We start from the raw sequence: 21,292 nt of genomic DNA, 5'->3' as shown, positions 1-21,292 counted from the left end.
GTTCAAAAGCTTCTGTTTAGGCCTATTAACATATCTATTTATCTATCTGCCTTGTTGCTTTTGGTGTTTGTGCTTCTGGCTGCTGCTACTGGTACTGCTCCTGCTCTTTCTGCTGCGGTTGGTCGTCCTGCTGCTGCTTTTGCCAGAAAATATTTACGTCAAAGGTAAACTATGTTAAATATTTTTAAATTACACCTTTTCTTGATATTAGAGTTAGAAAGCTGAATTACCCTTGCAGGTTTAAGTACTAGTGCTTACATTTGATAATAATAATAATAATAATAATAATAATGCAGTTAGTGATAGAGCGACATAAACGTGTTGTTGTGAGTCACAGGGATATCATAGACTGACTGGTATTTTAGTAAGTCACAGGGAGAGGGACAGACAGACAGGCAGACAGACCGAAAGATAATTCGGTCTGTCTCTAAGTCACCGACCCATCACCGGAAACAGATAATTTTATTTTCGTCACTTGTACTGAACACCAGGTTCATGATTCTCACCACCGGTTTCCTGTGTAGAGAGACGCACTAACTAATGAAAAAAATATCGAAACTGTAGGCCATGGAGAGGCGCGACTCTCACCACTGGTGTCCAGGGAACGAGACCCAGACGAACTACTTAAAAAAAATGCAGTGCAGTAGTAAGTGCCACTCTTCTCACATGCACGAACTACTAAAAAAAAAAATCGAAACTCTAGGCCGTTGATGAGAGGCGGAACTCTCATCACTGGTTTCCGAGGTATGAGAATTGGACAAACTACTTAAAAAAATAAATATCCAAACTGTACGCCAGTGATGAGAGTCGCGCCTCTCACCGCTGGAATCTGGGGAACTTGAACTATGCACACTACGAAAAAAAAAATATTTCTTCAAAAATTAATTAAGAGTAGGTAGATGTGTTGTGTATTAGTTGGAGAAGTTGCTGTATTTGTGGTAGATGGTTGGTGTAATGGTTGCAGATATATTGTGTAATGTAGGTAGTAAGTATGTTGTATTGGCAGTAGTTATGTAATGTAGTTGGAATTTATGAATAATATTTAAAATAATAAAAAAATTAATCAGGAGAGTATTATACAAATGTTAATAAATTAAAATATAAACAAATGTAATAATAATAATATTAATAACAATAACACTAATAATATTATTACATAATCATAATAATAACAATAATAACAATAATAATAATAATAATAATAATAATAATAATAATAATATTATTATTAATAATGATAATAAGAGTGATATTGCAGCAGCAGGAGCAGAAACAGGAACAGCATCAGAAAAGCAGCAAGAACAGGAGCAGAAACAGCAACAGTAACAGCAACAACAGTAGTAACAGTGGCATAAGCAGCAGGTATATTTAGAAATGTAAGTGAAATTATAACATGAAGTCTTCAGTGCCAGTGACGAAAATAAAATTGTGTTTCAGGTGAGGGGTCGGTGACTTAGAACAGACTTAGAATCAGACTTAGAGACAGTCAGACAGAATTATCTGTCGTTCTGTCTGCCTGTCTGTCTGTCCCTCTCCCTGTGACTTACTAAAATACAAGTCAGTCTATGATATCCCTGTGACTCACAACAACACGTTTATGTCGCTCTCTCACTAATTGTATTCATTATTATTATTATTATTGTTATTATTATCAAATGTAAGCACTTGTACTTATACCAGCAATGGTAATACAGCTTTCTAACTCTAACATGGAGTGGTGGTGGAGAGTGGACTTGTAATGGAGGAGTGTGGAGGGGAGAGTGGAGGAGTGTTGAGGGGTTGTGGAGGAGTGTGTACATGTAATTTCGGAGTGGGAGGGGATAGTGGAGGAGTGTGGAGGGGTGGTGGAGGAGTGTGGACAGGTGGTGGAGAAGAAAGGAGGGATGGTGGAGGAGTGTGGAAGGGTAGAGGAGGAGTGTGGAAGGGTGGTGGAGGAGCATTGAGTGGTAGTGGAGGAGTGTGGAGGGGTGGTGGAGGAGTGTGGAGGGGTGGTGGAGGAGTGTGGATGGGTGGTGGAGTGTGCAGGGGTTGTGGAGGAGTGTGGAGGGGTGGTGGAGGAGTGTGGAGGAGAGGTGGATGAGAGTGGAGGAGTGGTGGAGTGTGGAGGGGATGTGGAAAATTGTGGAGTGGTGGAGGAGGAGTGGAGAAGAATGGTGGAGGAGTGTGGAGTGGTGGTGGTGGAGTGTGGAGGAGTGGTGGATGAGTGTGGAGGGGTGGTGGAGGAGTGTGGACAAGTTGAGGATTAGTGTGTAGGGTATTGTAGGAGTGTGGAGGAGGGGTGGAGGAGTGTAAAAAGGTGGTAGAGGATTGTGGAGGGATGGAGGAGGAGTGATGCTGGGATGTTGGAGTAGAGAGGAGGGGCTAGTGGAGGAGTCTGGAGGAGATAGTGGAGAAGTGTGGAGAGGATAGTAGAGGAGTGTGGAGGGGATAGTAGAGGAGTGTGTAGGGGATAGTGAAAGAATGTTTAGCGGATAGAAGAGGAGAATGGAGGGAATAGTTGAGTAGTGTGGAGTTGTGGTGGAGGAGAGTGGAGGGTTGGTGGGTAAGTGTGGAAGGGTGGTAGACAGTGTGGATGAGATGTGAAGGAGTGTGGAAGGATGGAGGAGGAATGTATAGGGGTGGTGGAGCAGTGTGGAGAAGCATAGATGGGTGGTGGAAGAGTGTGGAAGGGTGGTGGAGAGTGGAGGGGTGGTGGAGAAGTGTAAAGGTGTGGTAGGGAAGTTTGGAGCGATGGTGGATGAGTGTGTACGGGCATTGGAGGAGTGTGGAGAGGTGGTGGAGGAGTGTGGAGGATGGTGGAGGGGTGGTGGAGAAGTGTGGAGGTGTTGTGCTGGAGTGTGTAGGGGTAGAGGACGAGTGTGGACGGGTGGTGGACAAGTGTGGAAGGGTGGTGAAAGAGGGTGGAGGGGTAGTAAAAGAATTGAGTGGGTGGAGGAGTGGTGGAGTGTGGAGAGGTAGTGAAGGAGTGTGGAGTTGTCGTGGACGAGCGTGGAGGGGTGGTGGAAGAGTGTGGAGAGGTGGTTGAGTGTGCTGGGGTGGTGGAGGAGTGTGCAGGAGTGGTGGAGAAGTGTAGAGTGGTGGTGGAGTGTGTAGGGGTGGTGAAGGAGTGTGGAAGGGTGGTGGAGAAGTGTGGAGGGGTGGTGGAGGAGTGTGCATGGGTGGTGGAGAAGTGTGGAGAGGTGTTGGAAAAGTGTGGAGGGGTGGAGGAGTGTGGAGGTGAGGTTGACGAGTGTGGAGGGCTGGTGGAGGAGAGTGGAAGGAAAGTTAAGGAGTGTCGAAGGGGGTGGATGAGTGCTGCAGTGTGGAGTAGTAGTGAAGGAGTGTGAAAGGGTGGTGGAGAAGTGTGCAGTGGAGGTGGAAGAGAGTGGAGGGGTTGTAGTGTAGAGGAGTGGTTTACGAGTGTGGAAGGGTGGTGGAGAAGTGTGGAGGTGTGGTGGAGGAGTGTGGAGGGGAGGTGGAGGAAGGTGGAGGGGTAGTGAAGTGTGGAGGGGTAGTGAGAGTGTGGACGGGTGATGGAGGAGTGTGGAGGGGTGGTTGAGGATTGTGGACAGGTGGTGAAGGAGTGTTGAGGGGAGGTTAAAGAGTGTGGAGGGGTGATGGAGGAGTGTGGAGGGGAGGTGCAGTAGTGTAAATGGGTGGTGGAGGAGTGTGGAGGGGATAGTGTAGGAGTGTGGATGGGTGGTGGAGTGTGTACTTGTAATGGAGAAGTGTTGAGGGGATAGTGGACGAGTGTGGAGGAGTGTGGACAGGTGGTGGAGGAGTGTGGAGGGGTGGTGGACGAGAGAGGAAGGGTAATGGAGGAGTGTGGAGGGGATAGTGTAGGAGTGTGGAGGGGATAGTGGAGGAGTGTGTAGGTGTGAGTAATGGAATGTGGAGGGGAGAATTTAGGAGTGTGGAGCGGATAGTGACGGAGAGTCGAGGGGGTGGATGAGTGGTGGAGTGTGAAGGGGTAATGAAGGAATGTGGAGGGGTGGTGGACGAGTGTGGAGGGGTAATGGAGGAGTGTGGAGGGGATAGTGTAGGAGTGTGGAGGGGATAGTGGAGGAGTGTGTAGGTGTGAGTAATGGAATGTGGAGGGGAGAATTTGTATGAGAGGGTGGGATGGGAGATGGGTAGGTGTGAGAAGGGTGGGGTGGGAGATGGGTAGGTGTGAGAAGGGTGGGGTGGGAGATGGGTGAGTGTGAGAGGGGTGGGGGTGTGAAATGGGCGAGTGAGAGGGGTGGGGTGGGAGATGCGTGAGTATGAGAGGATGGGATGGGAGATGGGTGAGTGTGAGAGGGTGGGGTGTAAGAGGGTGAGTGTGAGAGGGTGGGGTATAAGAGGGTGAGTGTGAGAGGGGTGGGGTGTAAGTGGGTGAGTGTGAGAGGGTGGGGTGTGAGATGGGATGGGAGATGGGTGAGTGTGAGAAGGTAGGGTATAAGAGGGTGAGTATGAGAGAGTGGGGTGGGGTGGGAGATGGGTGAGTGTGAGAAGGGTGAGGGCAAAAGATAGGCGAGTATGAGAGGGGGTGATGGGAGATGGATGGGTGTGAGAAGGGTCGGGTGGGAGATGGGTGAGTGTGAGAGGGATGGGGTGGGAGATGGGTGAGTATGAGAGGGTGGGATGGGGGATGGGTAGGTGTGAGAAGGGTGGGGTGGGAGATGGGTGAGTGAGAGTGGTGGGGGTGTGAGATGGGTGAGTGTGAGAGGGGTGGGGTGTGAGATGGGCGAGTGTGAGAGGGGTGAGGGCATAAGATAAGGGAGTATGAGAGGGGGGGGGATGGGAGATGGGTGAGTGTGAGAAGGGTCGGGTGGGAGATGGGCGAGTGTGAGAGGGATGGGGTAGGAGATGGGTGAGTATGAGAGGGTGGGATGGGAGGTGGGTAGGTGTGAGAAGGGTGGGTTGGGAGAGGGGTGGGCTCTGTGAGGGGTGAAGGTTGAGAAAGGACTGTGAAGGGTGGGAGAGGGGAATGTGAGAGGGATGAGTGTGAGAAGGATGAGAAGGGGAGAATGAGAGGGATGAGTGTTAGGGGATTGGGAGAGGGGTGGGGGTTGAGATGGTTGAGTATGAGGGGTAGGGTGGGGATTGAGAGGGGTGAGTGTGAGGGGTGGGGTGGGTGTTGAGAGGGGTAAGTGTTAGGGGTGGAGTGGGAGAGGGGTGACACAAATTGCTGAAGACATAATACGACTATTGATTCATTATACAGACTATTAAGCAAGTCATTATATAGACTATTAAGTGAGTCATTATACAGACTGAGGGTTAATACCCTAGTTAATGTGCTTCACTGTTGTGACATCAAACTCTGTCAGTATTTATGTAACCCCCACTCTGCTAAAACAAGGCAGTAATAGTATGCCCGTGCACTGTGCCCCAACCCCTCCCCTCACATACCTTATTGAGACAGTCTTAGACTTAAATGACATCCCCAAATAACCACTGAAATTGATCTCTTTTGCAAAATTGGTAGTAAAACAATCATGAGGCACTGATATCGTACATAATCTGAAATTTTTAAAGAGTTTAAAGAAATAATATTGCAAGAAAATTATTTCACTTAACAGAGAACAATTTGAATTTATCATAGGATTCTCCTGCATTTAGCAACAGCTAGACAACTGCCACACAATTTTGGATGCACAGGAGGACATACAGCATAAAAACAATACTTACACAGTGTACTACTATAACTTTCAAAGTGTGACTTTGGTGTACACATAAATTATGTGCAACATGACTTAACTGGAAATATGTAAAGATCAAGTATACATCTTCAGTTTTATACTAAACTGGAATCAGAATAATTCAACAGTGCACTATCTGAAGCCTCCGCTGTGAAGGGTTGTGTTCCTCGAGGTGCAGTACTCGCCCATTACTTTTTCATATCTTCCCTACGTGAAAATATTAACCATAGTGCATGTCATCCTTTGCAGACAATAATTCTGTATATTTTTTGTATTAGAAATAGAGATAAATCATAGAACTATATCATCCTTTACAAATAATAATAGAATTTTTATTAGAATAGGAGCCATTGAGGACATAGCAGACTTACATAAACAAAGTTATCCAGTGAACCACAGAAAACAAAATGATGATCAGTGAGGGCATACAGTATTACAGCTGAAATGTTATGGGAAGACTTTGTGAAATCATGAAAAAACAATAATAAACCATGTTCAGCAATTACTGAAGTCATAAGAGCTGGTGACTTTTTTTTTCCAAACTCTGCTTATTCTATTAATCGCAAGGAACGTATCAGTCATTTGCACAGATTCTACAAACTTCTAAAAAAAAAGATAGAGATGGACAGCATCAATATGCATTTGGCAGCCAGGCCTGAATTCTGGAGTTTTATGCTTATCAAGGCAAAATACCACTAGGATGAGCACTGCTTTTTTTTTTTTTTTTTTTTAAGCAAAATCTTAGATTAGGTGAAACCCAAGAAGCCCTGAGAGATATAGACATAACGTCCTTTGTAAAGAAAGGAGGCAACAGAGCAAGGGACAAAATAAAATTGATCAGTAGCAGTAACATCACACACACTAATAAGAAGTCAGCAAGTGCTGAAATATCAGCTTCCATAAGGCCAGGAATTTAGTGTAACCATTCTTGAGTAATTAGGAGATGACACCAGGAGCCACAACTCAACTCTGACAGTCACAACTAGGTGAATGCACACCTCTCATTTATATGATAGACTAAACAAAAGCAGGTGTTAGTCAACTGTTGTATCACATCCTCATAAACATATGTGAGAAATATTTATTCCTGCAGGAATGTCATAACCTGTGTAAGAAATCTGCACTCCTGTGTGTAAGAAACTCCAGTGGTACCTACTTGAAGTATCCAAGTATTGGATTAAAGGCATTCATGTACCTAGTGATGTTTATATAGAAAATAAATAAATAAATAAATAAAAGATTTCCACCATCATATGGAATAAAGTGGCAGCACACTGCCTATATACAGTTTTATTAAAAAAAAAAAAAAAAGAAGGTCCCCACTGTTCTCCCTCACAAATATTTCATCCCCTATTCCCTCTCCTTCACCTTGCTCCTCTCCTATCTCTTATATTCCACCACTCTTCCCTTTTCTACTTGCCACTGCCTTTTCATTTCCTTATTCACTCTGAATCACCCTTCCTGTCCCTCTACACCACACACTCCATCATTATCACCCACCCTTCCATATCTCCAACATCTGCACTTTGATCCTCCCTTTGTGTTCCACCTTCTCCATTTCCATCATCTTCCAACACTATACCATTCTCCATTTGCCCCTCTTTTTTCCTGTATTACCTTCCTTCTCTTGCCTCCAATCTACATTCTTCTACACTTTACAAGTTCCACAATCCTTCCCCACTCCCACCACCTTCCCTCTCCCTCACAGTCAATTAACTTTTCTCTTCCACTTCTCACCTTGTTGTCTTTGGTTCACTAGTAGACATTGTTTATATTGGTATACATCCTTAAAGGTAGATTCCTTGATGCTCATGAAGGCCTTTTGATCCAAGGAATTGGAGTTACCATCCCCTATTCTGGACTGAATCAGACTGCCTTCCATTTTCCTGGCACATGACCATTACTTCCCCAGAAATATAATAATATAATAACACTGTCTTGGATGTTCGCTGCTGTCTCAAGTGGACGCCACTCCTACATGTAATATAGTATTGTCTATGATTGATGATAGTACACTGGTTTTTTTTTTATCTTGCTCTATGTCAGGTATGAGAAAGAAGAATTAATTGCAACTATGGAGCTGGACACACAACAAGGCTGAGGGACTGACTTCCTCAAGCTTCTTTACTTCATGGCTGAGGGATTTATCACCTCATACCTACATCTCCACTACTTTTGTTGTCTCTGTATTTTAACTGAGGAAGCCTGCTTAGCAGGTGAAATGTCTTGTCAATAATTTACCATACTATCATATATGTGTCTTATTCATCCTCTTGTCAGCATTGTATACCATAAATATAATGAGATTGAGAAAGAATTTGAGCAATAACTGTCCCTTGAAGATAGTTTTCCAAGGCAAAAGTGTGTTGCATGGCAAAATGCTGACATGTTGACTAACAGATATTTATTATGCAACATTTCACTCAAAACTTAATCTTTTTAACCCATCACTAAAAGGCTCACCCCTCAAAGGATGTTTCTTGTTACTTATGAGGGGCTCTTGATTAGAAAATTGAACTTTTCTTTCCTTCGGTCAAACCTGATTTCATCCCATTTCTTCAGGTGCTGTATGACCCTTACACTCCTACAAGTTGACTGCTTCCCCCTACATATAATAATAATAATTTTAAAATCTCACTTTTGAGTGAAAGGTTGACAGATAGTGTTGTTCAGCTATAAGTGCCACCTTATAACCTCAAGGTGGAGGCTGTTGAATTAACTTTGTTAGCGTGACTGTTACTCTTCGAGTCCAATAATTCATTTTCCATGCATTTTGAACATAATTGCACGTTAGTTACACATATGAAAAGCTCGTTGTTTGTGTATATTGTGTGTGCATTTGCCTGAATTTCAGTGTGTTCATAACTATGTAGTATTAATAGTGCAGTATGTATGAGAAGCAGGAGCACCTTTGCACGAACCATGTTCTGGGTTTTGTAAATGTTATGATTACAGTACAGTGGTCCCTAGAGTTACGAAGGTCTTGAGTTATGATTTACCCTCATAAACGAATTTAGTTTTGAGTTGTGATGAAAATTTTGAGTTGCAATATGCATTTGTAATTTAATTACACCATGCAAAAGTGTTATCAGGTCATCATGGCTAGCACTAAAGAGCTCAGTAAATAGGCAATGTCTTTGAAGATCAAGCAAGAAATTGTGGAAAACTTGTTGAAGGAGTTAGAATTAGTGCATTGGTGTGTGAGAGTGGCTTTCCACAATCAACCAAAAAGAAATTCTCAAAGAATATTAAAGTGGCTGATGAATCTAAGCTGGTAAAAAATGACAGAGAAATTATCATAGGGACCACTGTACATAACACACTTTAGAAATTCTGATTTGTAATAGTGAGACATACCTGTGATGTGTTTGAGGGTTATTCTCTCCTTACATCCAAGCCTGAGGTCAGGCTTTATTTTGATTGATTGATCAACCAGATTGTTGCTGTTAGTGGCCTGCAGGTCTGCATTCCATCACAGCTTGACTGATCTGGCACATGTGGTAGATAGTGATCCACTTTCCTATTGATAACTATCAACCTTCAGTGACTAATTGTTCAGGAAAAGGTAAGATATTTCCTGTAGTTACTGGTCCAATTTATCAACATACACACTAGCCACTACTGGAAACTGCTGCTCCAAAAAAAATGAAGAATTTTCTTACCTTTGTTTTTTATCTCTGTAATGATTAGTTTGAAGTGTCTACAAGCCTCAAGAGTGTTTCTTAAATAATTGGAAATTGGACAATTTTGGTAACTCTGGCTGCACTTTTACTGTTTGAGTTTGTGAATTACAGTTCACTCTTACATTGCTTTTCGACAGATGAGGTTCAGTTTAATGTAAAGTTGCTAGAGAGGTGGTGAAGTTTGAAGTGCCCAAGGTGCAGCCAAGCAAGACTGGTGGGGAAGGTTCTGTTGGAGGGAGGTTGGTCCACCATCATCATCTAGCCCGGACATCCCACACAACTCACCGGATGTGATGACCATCCTGATAACACTACCTGTCGCTTGTCCTACTTGACAATGGAATACCCATGATACACTTTTACAAGTTCTACTCTCTCAACTTTAACTGAGGCCATGCTTCCCTAATGACCAGACAATTGTTGTCTGCAGGCCTTCATAGTCATAATAACCTGGCTGATCTTACACATCTTACAAGAACTTGTTCAGTTTCCTTTTTGAATACTTAGCTTGGCAGTGCAGTACTGTACATATTTTTTATGTCTGCTATTAGCAGATTGGAGAATTGTAAACCTTAGATGTTGATGCATTACTCTAAATCTGACTGTGCTTACAGTGTTTTGACTTGAAATGAGTATTCTCCACTTCTTGCCCATGTCACTCACATGTGTAAACTATGTGCACAGACACACACATGCACACACACAGGCAGACATGCACACACAGATAGACATACACACACACAGACATGCACACACAGACATGCATACATGCACATACACTCAGATACACAAACACAAACATGATAATACATACATATGCAGTTGTATTTTCTTTGCAACATATATTATGCCAGTTATCTGTATTTTATAGCATCCTTGTTTTTAAGTTTTTTAAAACATAATTATGCACTCAGAATGAGTGGTCATGGAGTATGGTAAATATTTATTTTGGGCAGCAGATGGTAGTACCTACCCGGAATAAAAATTTCACCTTTTCATCTCAGAGTTGCTGAAACACCTCAGTGGAACCCTCATTTTTTTTTTTTTTTGACAACCAGAATGAAATGGCAACTTTTGCTGTCATAGATATTCTACTGTGATATGTCAACTTTGGTGGTGAAAGGGATAAAATGAAATACTGTATACAGGTTACATTGTAATCATGTTTACATTTAAACAAAAGATGTATCATTGTATACCATTGCAAATTTAATAGGAAAGAAACACCAGGTAAGGAATATTCAAGTTGATTTTTAATTAGTTTTTCAAAGGAAATGGTCAAAATTTGAAGTCAGAAGTCAGTCTGCTAGAGGAATTTTTTGCAATACCTTCCATAGCATACATGTTAATGAACCCCTTCACTATTGTTATCAAAGTATTTTGTGAAGTATTCTACCCTTAATTATTATTCTCTTGATGTCAGTCATTCTTTGCATATATAGACAGCAACCATCTTGGGAGATATTGTACTATGTTCTTGCCTTGCGAATGTTTGTATAGAAACCTGTTAAATGTTTTGTGCTCTTGTAACATTTTTTTTCTTTCTGTCTCATGATGGAAAATGGCAGATAAATCTTAAAAACTTCTGCTTACAGTTTGCACCTATCTTTACCTTAACCCTGCGTTTCATAATAGCTCTGGTTCCTGTAATATTGTACGTATTTCCAATTAGGAGGCTTGGCCTGAGACCAGGCTGCCAGTCCTGATACCCAGACCCAAAAACAGTTATACAGTACTGTAACAAAGCATATATAGCTAGTGATGTGATGTATGTATAATGTTTAGGACTTGTCACAAGCCCAGCATCTCTGCTGGAAAGGGTAATCATTGAGCATGACTGCAGATCTCTTTACCCTCCTTTCTGCTTTTTTTTTTTTTTATCACATCGGGCATTATCTATCAAGCTTTTGTGGGGGAAAATGAATGAATGAATGAATGAATAAATAAATAAATAAATAAATGTATATTTATTTTTAAATCATTCATTCATTTATTCATACACATTTGCTGGTTTACCTTCCTTAAATAAAATTCTCATTTTTTTCCAGTGCTGATAGATTAGTTTTTCATCAACCCAAGGTGATACAGTATCCCCCCCTTTTTTTTTTTAAGAAGTATCCAATATTAGCTACTTCAATTCTTAGCGTACTTCACTGGACTGCATTTCAGTTGCCTGTTGGTGATTCATATGTGTCATCCGAGGTGACTTTTTTGCAGACATATCTTGAAACTTCGGGAGCAAGGGGCTAGTAACCCCTTCTCTTGTATATATTACTAAATTTAAAAGGAGAAACTTTCGTTTTTCCTTTTGGGTCACCCTGCCTCGGTGGGATGTGGCCGGTGTGTTGAAAGTAGAAAGAAAGATCTTGAAACTTGATATTTTTAAGAGCATAAGAAAGAAGGAACACTGCAACAGGCCTACTAGCACATGTGAGGCAGGCCCAAGTCACCTCCAGGCTTAAATCAATGACCCATCTTATCAGGTCAGGTCACAGATCCAACTTACACACCCACCCACACCCACTCATGTATTTATCCAACCTACTTTTAAAACTACATAACGTCTTAGCTTCTATGACGGTACTTGGGAGTCTGTTCCACTCATCCACAACTCTATTACCAAACCAGTGCTTTCCTGTATCCTTCCTGAATCTGAATTTCTCCAACTTAAAACCATTGCTGAGAGTCCTGTCTTGGCTACATATTTTTAGCATGCTATTTACATTTCCTTTATTTATTCCAGTTTTCCATTTATACACCTTGATCATATCCCTCCTAATTCTATGCCTTTCGAGAGAGTGCAGATTCAGGGCCCTCAGTCTGTTCTCATAGGGAAGATTTCTGATACAAGGGGTCAATTTTGTCATCCTCCTTTGTACGTTTACCAGTGCATTTACAGTGGTACCTTGACTTAAAAGTTTAATTTGTTCCATGACTGAGCTCGTAACTCAATTTACTCATATATCAAATAAATTTTCCTCATTGAAATTAATTGAAATGCCATTAATCCGTTCCAGCCCCCAAAAAACCACCCCAATTTTTTTGTTATGGGTTTTTAAATGAGAAAAATGTATTTATAAATGAGAAATAGTGTAATAAAAACATAATGGAAGAGAATGCAAAGAAATAAACTGGTTTTATAAAGTGTATTTACCTTGGAGATCAGATGACTTGGGCTAATGAAATATGCTGGCAGAGGTGGAGGGTGGAAAAGATAGGCAGAGGAGATTGGAGGAGTTCGTTTCATTTCGTACTTTTTCGGTCGCTTTCGTTTGTCATAAACTCTATCACTTAATCGTTTAACTTGACTCACAAAATCGTAATGACATGATTGCAAACAACCTATACCACGGGTGGGGGTTAGAACCTCAGATCAGAGATTCTCACGGCCATGCTAGCGGGAGATTTGTCTGTAAACACTTGCATCTGTGGTCACAGTGGTGCCAATGCTAACCTTCCTATGGTGTAGAAATATACCTAGTTGGATGAATCTTATTGAAGCTAGCTGGCCCAGTGGCTAATGCGATGGTATGGAGTTTTGAGACTCTCTGATCGTGGGTTCTAACCCCATCTGTGGTATGGTTCGCTTAACTTGCTACACTCTTAATGCTACACTTTATTGCTGAACTTAATTGCTACAATTTTTTTTTCACTTCACTTTCACTGGTTTTTGTCTCTTTTGCCACTCTTTCCTCACTTTCATCTGCAGGACGTTTCAATAAAAACCTGTCCAAGAAGGTTTGTTTTATCCTCCCTTTCAGAATGTTTCAGAAATGAGTTAGGCAAGTGTCATTAAATAGCACCGACACACGACCAGTTGCAACTTTTTCTGGGTGTTTCCTTTCAATAAACTCTGAAAGTCTCTCCCAGATTCCCAACATTTCTTTTATCTCACTTGTAGAGATAACCTCCTCCACATCTGGCTCCTCTGTGGTACTAGTTTCCTGCAAAACCTCCATGTGCTGCTGCGTCTGTAGTTCCTTTAACTCCTCCATCGTCAGTTCCTCAGAGTGCTCCTTGATGAGTTGGTTCATATCTTCTTCATCCACCTTCATGCCCATGGACATTCCGAAGGACACAATCTCCTCCACCATTGCCGCTTCGGTTTCGAATCCTTCAAAGTCCCTTTCGGACACAACCTCAGGCCACAGCTTCTTCCATGCAGAGGTCAAGGTCCTCCTTGTAACACCCTGCCAGGCCATATCTAATTCTGAGGCATATCATGATGTTATAGTGGTCCTTCCAGAATTCTCGAAGGGTGAAGTTTGTGCTCTCCGTTACCTCAAAGCAGTGGAGGAACAGGTACTTGGTGAAGAACTTCTTTAAATTAGAAATCACCTGTTGGCCCATGGGCTGCAGGATAGGGGTGGTGTTGGGTGGAAAGTAGAGAACCTTTATAAACTTGACTCTTCAAGGGTGTTGTCTTTGAGGTTCAGTGGGTCAGCAGGTGCATTGTCCAGCAAGCACAACACGAGAGATGCGTCCATGACGAGGTAACCACATGCACTAAATGAGTGAGACGCGGGATGCTGGGTGGATGCTGTGGCATTCGCTGAGCCAACTAGTGGCGGTGTATCTGAAGCTTGCTCATAACTTGGATTTTGGCTCGCATCTCAAAGCAAAAAATTGACCACACGACAGCTTGTAACTTGGAAAACTCAAAAGTTGGGGCCCTCAAAAGTCAAGGTACCACTCTATATCCATTCAGTAATAGTGACCAGAACTGTGCAGCATAATCTGAATGAGGCCTAATTAACAATATATAGAGTTGAAGAATCCTTAGCTTGATTTGGTTTTAGATTGCTGCTAACCAGAACTCCCAAATTGTTTTTGCAATCAGTAATATTAAGATCTACATTATTTAGTTTATATGTGGCATGGTTTTTTCTTGTCCAATGTTTAGTACTTTGCATTTGTCTTCAGTGCTAGTCACGGCATTATTCCGCCCCTCCCCCACACGTACCAAAACATAAACACATACCATGAAAGATTATAATATATAAATATTTGCACACTTACTGAGGTTTTAATACTTGGTGCTGCGTCCTTTACGCTTAATCACGTCCCTCAGCCATGTAGGAAGACTCACACAAATTCTTGAGAGTTTGGGGAGGTATATTCCATGTCTCATGTAGAGCAGCCTCCAGCTGGGGGATGGAACTGATATCCTTGCCCAGTCAACTTCATTTCATTATTGACCAGAGGTTCTCAGTGGGGTTTAGGTCTGGGGAATTGCCTGGCCAGTCATTCAAGAACCTCACTTCACAGTCCTTAAACAAGTGAACTACAGATTTGGCGGTATGACGCGGTGCACCATCCTGCATAAAATCCGTAGCCCCACACTTGTCAAATGCCTCAGGTAAATTGTCACACAATAACTCCAGGTAATTATACTGGTTCATATACTGGTTTTTGGGAAGCACAATGAGTTTACCAACACTCTGAACACTGAAACACCCCCAAACCATGAGCGAGTCTAAGTGTAGCTTGGGTCTAGCGGGTCACTGCTTCTGGGCCGGTACACATGTCCACCATGGTTACAGGTGACAGTGAAGGTTGCTTCATCACTCCAAAGCACTTTAGACCACTGTTAAGGATTCCAGTGAAGATATTTCTTTGCATAATCCAGCCTACGTTTCTTCTGTGGCTTGGGGAGAATCGGTTTCTTAGCCTGGCGGTGATTTCTGTATCCCAGTTCTAACACATGTCTGTTCACAGTTCTTACAGACACCTCTGAGAGAAGATGTGGGTTCTTTTCTTTCAATTCTCTAGCAGTTATCTTAGGTACACTCTAACTGCTTCTTTAACACAGTTAAGGTACGAACAGATATTTTCTTTGAGGGGCCAGGCCGAGGTTTGGCAGACAGTAACTCGACACTGCCACCAGCCTTGAAACGCTGCACCCAGTTTCTCACTGAATGCTCACACACACCGTTTTCCACTATTTCTTTCATCTAGTGCCCGACTTTGTGAAGCCCTATAGTTGCAGGTGTTAAAGATTTCCTTTTACCCTTAATCAAACATGTATAGCCCCAAAACCAAAGGGAACACCGGACAAAAGATGGGGCGGATGAGAGACAAAAGTGCAACACTTCCTCTCACCATGGCAGCCACGTGAGCACTGGGGAGTCACTGTGGAGTATGGTGGCAGGCCGTGATATCGTGCTAGTGGCTGCTACCGGTACAATGCACTGACGAAAAAAAGACCCCCCTGTATGGTAGGCCTTTGATATTCGCCATGGCATTATGCCGGGGCACTCACGTGGCGAAAAGCTGTGACGAGCACTATGTTAAACTGCATCTGTCACTTCTCCGACCACTGCATCAGTCTGTTCAAATCTTCCTGGAGTACTCTAATGTCTTCATTACAATGAATTAGGCGACCTATTTTGGTGTCATTAGCAAACTTGCTAATGTTGCTATGCATTCCCTCATCAGTGTCTTTTATATCGATTGTGAACAACAAAGGGCCTAGCACTGACCCCTGTGGAACACCATTCATGAAGTGCACCCACTCTGATTTCTCCCAATTAATGCAAACACTCTGCTGCCTATCTGTCAACCATGCCTCTACCCAGGAAAAAATTTCTCCTTGAATTCCGTGTGCTTTAATTTTCCTCAATAACCTCTGATGTGGAACTCTATCTAAAGCCTTACTGAAGTCCATATATGCAATATCATATTCATTACTATGATCTACCTCCTCAAATACTACCTTGGTTGAAAAAAGTTAAAAAATTCGTAAGGCAGGACCGCCCCTTGCCTAGGGAATTATAGATTCCATAAAGTTTCCTAGTATGGAGGTAAGGCTTATTGATCTATAGTTTGAAGCTAAGGACCTGTCTCCTGCTTTGTAAATATATACAGCATTATATTTGCCATTTTCCACTTAAATGGCACCATGCCAGTTTGTGGTGATATGTTGAAAAGTTTAGCCAAAGGTTTGATAATCTCCTTTTTACATTCTTTTAAAACCCTTGCAAACAGTTTAACAGGGCCTGGGGATTTGTTTGGTTTTAATTTCTCTATTTGTTTGAGGACCATGTCACCAGTTACTCTAATCGTGCATAGATTATTGGTATCAAACCTGCACACGAAAATCACTCCATATGAAAGCAAAAGACTCGGCAGGAGATACAACATTCCCCCGATGAAAAACAGGGGTGCCACGAGTACACTGAGAGACAACATAATAAGTATCCGGGGCCCAAGACTGTTCAATTGCCTCCCAACATACATAAGGGGGATTACCAGTAGACCCCTGGCTGTCTTCAAGGAGGCACTGGACAGGCACCTAAAGTCAGTACCTGACCAACCGGGCTGTGGTTTGTACGTCAGCTTGCACGCGGCCAACAGTAACAGTCTGGTTGATCAGACCCTGATCCACCATGAGGCCTGGTCTCAGACCGGGCCATGGGGGCATTGACCCCCAAAACCCTCTCCAGGTAAACTCCAGATCCTGTTCTACATAATTTATAGTTTCTGGAATATGCTAGTATTTTCTTGCATAAAAACCGAGAGGAAATAAGAGTTAAAAATTTCACACATTTCCTTATCACTGTCTGATCTGACCTGAGTTACTTTTGAGTGGGCCAGTCTTGTCCCCAGTCTTACTTCTATATACTTGATGGAAACCTTTTGAGTTATTCTTTGAATCTCTTTCCATTTTAGCCTCATAATCTCATTTAGCTTTTCTTATTCCCATTCTTATTTCTCTCTCAAATTGAATATATTGATTTCTTAACTGCCCAGCCCCTCTTTTGATATGCCTATACATGTATATGCCTTTCTTTTGACCAATGAGATGTTTTAATCTATTGTTTATCTGTTTGGTTGATCTGATTTCCATACTTGGAACATAAGTTGTCTGGGCAACTAGAACTATGCTCTGAAAAATGTCATATTGGCAACCAACACCACCTACCTGACCCATAGTCAGGTCGTTCCAATTTAGCCCGCCCAGGTAATTTCTCAGTCACATGCAGTCGGTCAAGTGGAAGTCTGGGACAGAGACTTGACTGCATTTATTTGGGCAATTCCATGATATATTGAAACTAAGTGGTTTGTGATTGCTTTCCCCAAGCTCATTAACCTCAAGATTATTAATTAGCGATTCCTTGTTGGCAAGAACCAAGTCAAGCAAATTGTTTCCTCTAGTTGGTTCTGTCACAAACTGTTTTAAAAAGCAATCCAGAATCGTATCAAGAAAGTCACTAGACTCAAGATTTCCTGTCATATTGTTCCAATCAATTTGTCTAAAGTTTCACAGTTAACCTAGATTCTTCAAATTTTATTAAGAGATGCAAAACCATTTGTTTCTCCTTTCATTTATATTTTCATTTCTAGCTTGTTGAATCTGGTTAAGCAGTTCTCTATTTCACTTTTCTTTATTTTTATTTAGAATGTTGTATTTAATTTTTGTGTTGCAAAACTCTTGTATAATTTGTTTATGACTGTCCCCTGTAATGCTTTATTCCACTTTATTTCCTTGTATACTATATATTAAATTGCAAACACCGAGTGTGGTGGGATAAAGGGGTAGGGAGAGCATTAGTGATGCAGCTTCACTGACTAGAAGTTTGTGATGGTAGTATAGGTAGGCCTTTTTTGCACATGCCACATTTGCCTACAGCTTGAGCTGGTACCTCTCTCTCTCTCTCACAGATAGCATGGGTCAGCAAACCTAACAGTATTAATAAACTCTATCCCAAGTTGCTGCAGGTCAACCAGATTCATAGTCCATCACATGTAAATATCACTATAAATTTGATCTCAAGTTTGCAGGTTATGACACTGGTCATTAGTAATATCACAAAGGAGCTGGGATAAAATAATAAGTTGCACTCCAGTTTGAGAGTTAAGCCAATCTTCCTTATCTATTCTTTTGTATACTTTTATAATATTTTATGTGGTTATCATAGTCAACTCTTTTTTCCTCCTGATCAACCATAAGGAAATTTCTACTTGTATTGCTTTTGCAATGATGGTATCATAGCCAATGAGTTTGACCTTCACTGCACCAAGCTTAATACAGTTTGCAAATTTGTGAGGGGGGGTAAAGGGGGGAGTTTTCATTGTTGTTATACCTTGGTTTTTGGGTTACTTCTAAATAATGCAATGAAGTTGCACCCCACCTGCTGATGATAACTTTGCAGACACCTTTCTTTAGGCGGCAAGAAACAGGCGCAGTGCTCTCTGGAGTTTCTCCCAAGACTGTTTATTTACTTGTTTGAACTTTTGTTATGGTAGAGGACTTCTTTGAGCTTTTGTTGTGGTGAAGGCCTTGTTAACTATGGATGTGAAAGGTAAGGGCAATTATCTTGTCTATGAAGTTTAAGATGGAAAGGAACTTAATTGTATCTTTTTTAATGAATACTTTTACATTGCCTGTGTAGATTTATATGAGAACAATTAAAATTTTATGTGCAGGCGTTGTAATTCAGGTTTTCAGTAGTTGTGTAATGGATGTGTGTTTGACAAAGTTCCTGGAGAGCGAAACGTTGCCACAGTAAAATGTCACGTTAGTTGCACTTGTGTCCTTTGACGATGTGTGTTTTGGAGATATTGTTCTTTGTGAGGTTAAGAGCTCTAACTTTCAGGGATCATTGATGGATGGTGTTTCAGTAGTAATCTTCGGTGCAGTGAGTGATGTTGGTAATATTTTGAATGATTTTGCTGTAAAGCTTCAACAGGATTAAATCTGTTGAACCCAAAAATAAATTTACCTAGCTGCTGCACAATAATGGATTATTCTGGATTTAACAGACTTTGTCATTAAATCTGGTATTTCCATAAAAAGAACAAACAATTCTGATTGAAGAAACAAAATCTGTTAAATCCAAAATGAATTTACTCAGTGAACTGTAAGAATAATGAACTATTCTGAATTTAATGGACTTTGTTGCTTCTGAGTCCATCAAATCTGAAATTTGCTAAATTGGGGTCTGTTAATGCAATATTTTGCTGTACAGTATCACACACTTCACTTAGCTGTATTTTTTCACTTTCCTATTTAAAATGACCTGTTTTGTTCCTTTTTTATATATGTTGCAGAACTCTTTGTATGAATGCTTTATAGTTATGCTTTTAATATTTTATTCCATTTTATTTTTGTGTGCATTCAGCAGTTCGTGTATGTAGGATAGTGGATTGGTAGAAAAGATATGGTGGCAACACATTAGTTCTCTCTAAAAGTGTGTGGCGGTAGCACAGTATAGGTGGAGCTTTCTTGTTATAAGCCATGAGCACCTACCACGAATAGGGCTATACAGTAAGCCGTAAGTGTTATTTGAGGTGAGCTGGCCCCTCTCCTTCTCTCGCAGGCAGCACGGGTTGGCAAGCCTCAAAGTAAAGTTCACGTTGACACTAGCATTAATTAACTCTCTCTATTCCACAGTTATCGCGGGTCAACCAGCTTCATAGTCCGACACACGTAAATATCACAATTAGTTTAATCTCGAGTTTGCAGGTTATGACACTAATTATAAGCCAGGGAGAAAAAAAATACGTATGTTTTGGTTTGCAGTGAGAGGTTTAGCGAGTAGTAGTTAACGATGGTAGTCAGTATGATCTACCGTATGATCTACTGTCCCCTCAGGTCAGATGTTTCACAGGCAGCGATGGTGCTTACTAGTCATTGTCAAATGCCATGTGTTCAGCACAAAAATGTTAGCCTTTGACTTTGTTTTTAAGGTGGTGAGCAATGTTTTGTGTTACATGTATACATGTATGTAATTACCTATTTGCAATTGCAGTACAGTATACCTGTTTTCTAGTTACAGGAGCAGAGCGAAGCTCATAATGTAATCTCTTCTATATTTAATTTATCATATAATTTTTAAAGTTTCCATTGGGTGTAGTTTTTATTATGTCGTTTAGTAATTCATTCTTTTCTTATATCACTGTAAAGAAAGTTGTGGTATCCTTTCGGCAGCACTTCTTACTTAGGTCATAGCAATGGTCTTGTGTCATTGTTGTGAGGTATAGTATTAGCAGAGTTTGAAGCCACTGTCTCATGTTGTCATTGTTGTGAGGTATAGTATTAACAAAGTTTATAGCCATGGTCACGTGTTCTCGTTGTGTGGTATAATATTAACAAGTTTTTCTTATCAATTCTTTCCTATCCTTTAATAATCTTAAGTGATATTCAATTTTCTTCTCTTTTCCTCCCATCAGCCATTTATGACATGTCTTTTTTTCATAAATTCAGATTTTTGGCTCAAGAAGTCATTTAGTTTCTCTTTGAACTATGTTGTACCTGGGCCAGATGTCTTTTAGGTGTCAGTAACACACCACTGCTGCATATCCCAATTTTGGTCTAACATATACTGTGAACAGTCTTTAACATTTACCCATTTGTGAATCTTGTGATTTTACACCTTCATTGTTCACTTGCATTATTCTTCCTATTGTCTTTCCAACGTTTTGTATCTTCAGATAAGTTTTCTTGAAATGTAAATGTGTCAGTGCAGTTTGCCCACCCATTTCATTCTTAAATAATTTTTGTGACTGAGTAGCTTAGTAGATTTGATATACAGTGCATGAGCTTAGGGATTAAAAACCAAAATGCTTGCCAGTTAGTAGTTTTTTGCTTTGTAAGTACTTAGCTATGAGAGCCCTTTATTTTCAAATACTGTCTGGTTAAATGAGGCAAGCCTTCAACACAATTAGTACAGTAGTACCTGAAGCATCATATTCCACTGGTTTTTAGTTACCTGTACTTCCCAACTTTGTCCATTTGTCCACCAGTTTGCTTCCCTGTTATGAAATCCCCCAGTTTTTGAGAGAACTTAGTTCTTCTACTCATTCTTTAAATGCCATGATGGTTTCTTTGTCTAGTCCTGTTTATTTTTTCTTGTCAACATTCTGTAGATCTTTGTTTACCCCATCTTTAAATATCTCAGTGTCCTCCATTACAATTTTTGTTTTTGGTTTAAATCTCCAATA

General features: G+C 41.2%; 1 protein-coding gene across 3 annotated transcripts in view; it reads left to right on the top strand.

The window, feature by feature from the left end:
* Positions 1–19,635: 19,635 nt before the first annotated feature.
* Positions 19,636–21,292, top strand: part of LOC138851325 (polyhomeotic-like protein 2) — a 62,933-nt gene continuing 61,276 nt past the window's right edge. For 2 of the 3 annotated variants that reach the window (XM_070080350.1, XM_070080349.1), the window contains exon 1: positions 19,637–19,778. The gene's annotated coding sequence lies outside the window, so the exon portion shown is untranslated. Of the gene's footprint in view, positions 19,779–21,292 lie in introns of all 3 variants that reach the window. The other variant, XM_070080351.1, reaches the window with a different exon arrangement.

Source organism: Cherax quadricarinatus, unplaced genomic scaffold (genome assembly GCF_038502225.1).
Source record: "Cherax quadricarinatus isolate ZL_2023a unplaced genomic scaffold, ASM3850222v1 Contig337, whole genome shotgun sequence".
NCBI lineage: Eukaryota > Metazoa > Arthropoda > Malacostraca > Decapoda > Parastacidae > Cherax > Cherax quadricarinatus.
Note: the sequence above shows the minus strand (reverse complement) of the source record. Positions and strands in the feature narration are given on the sequence as shown.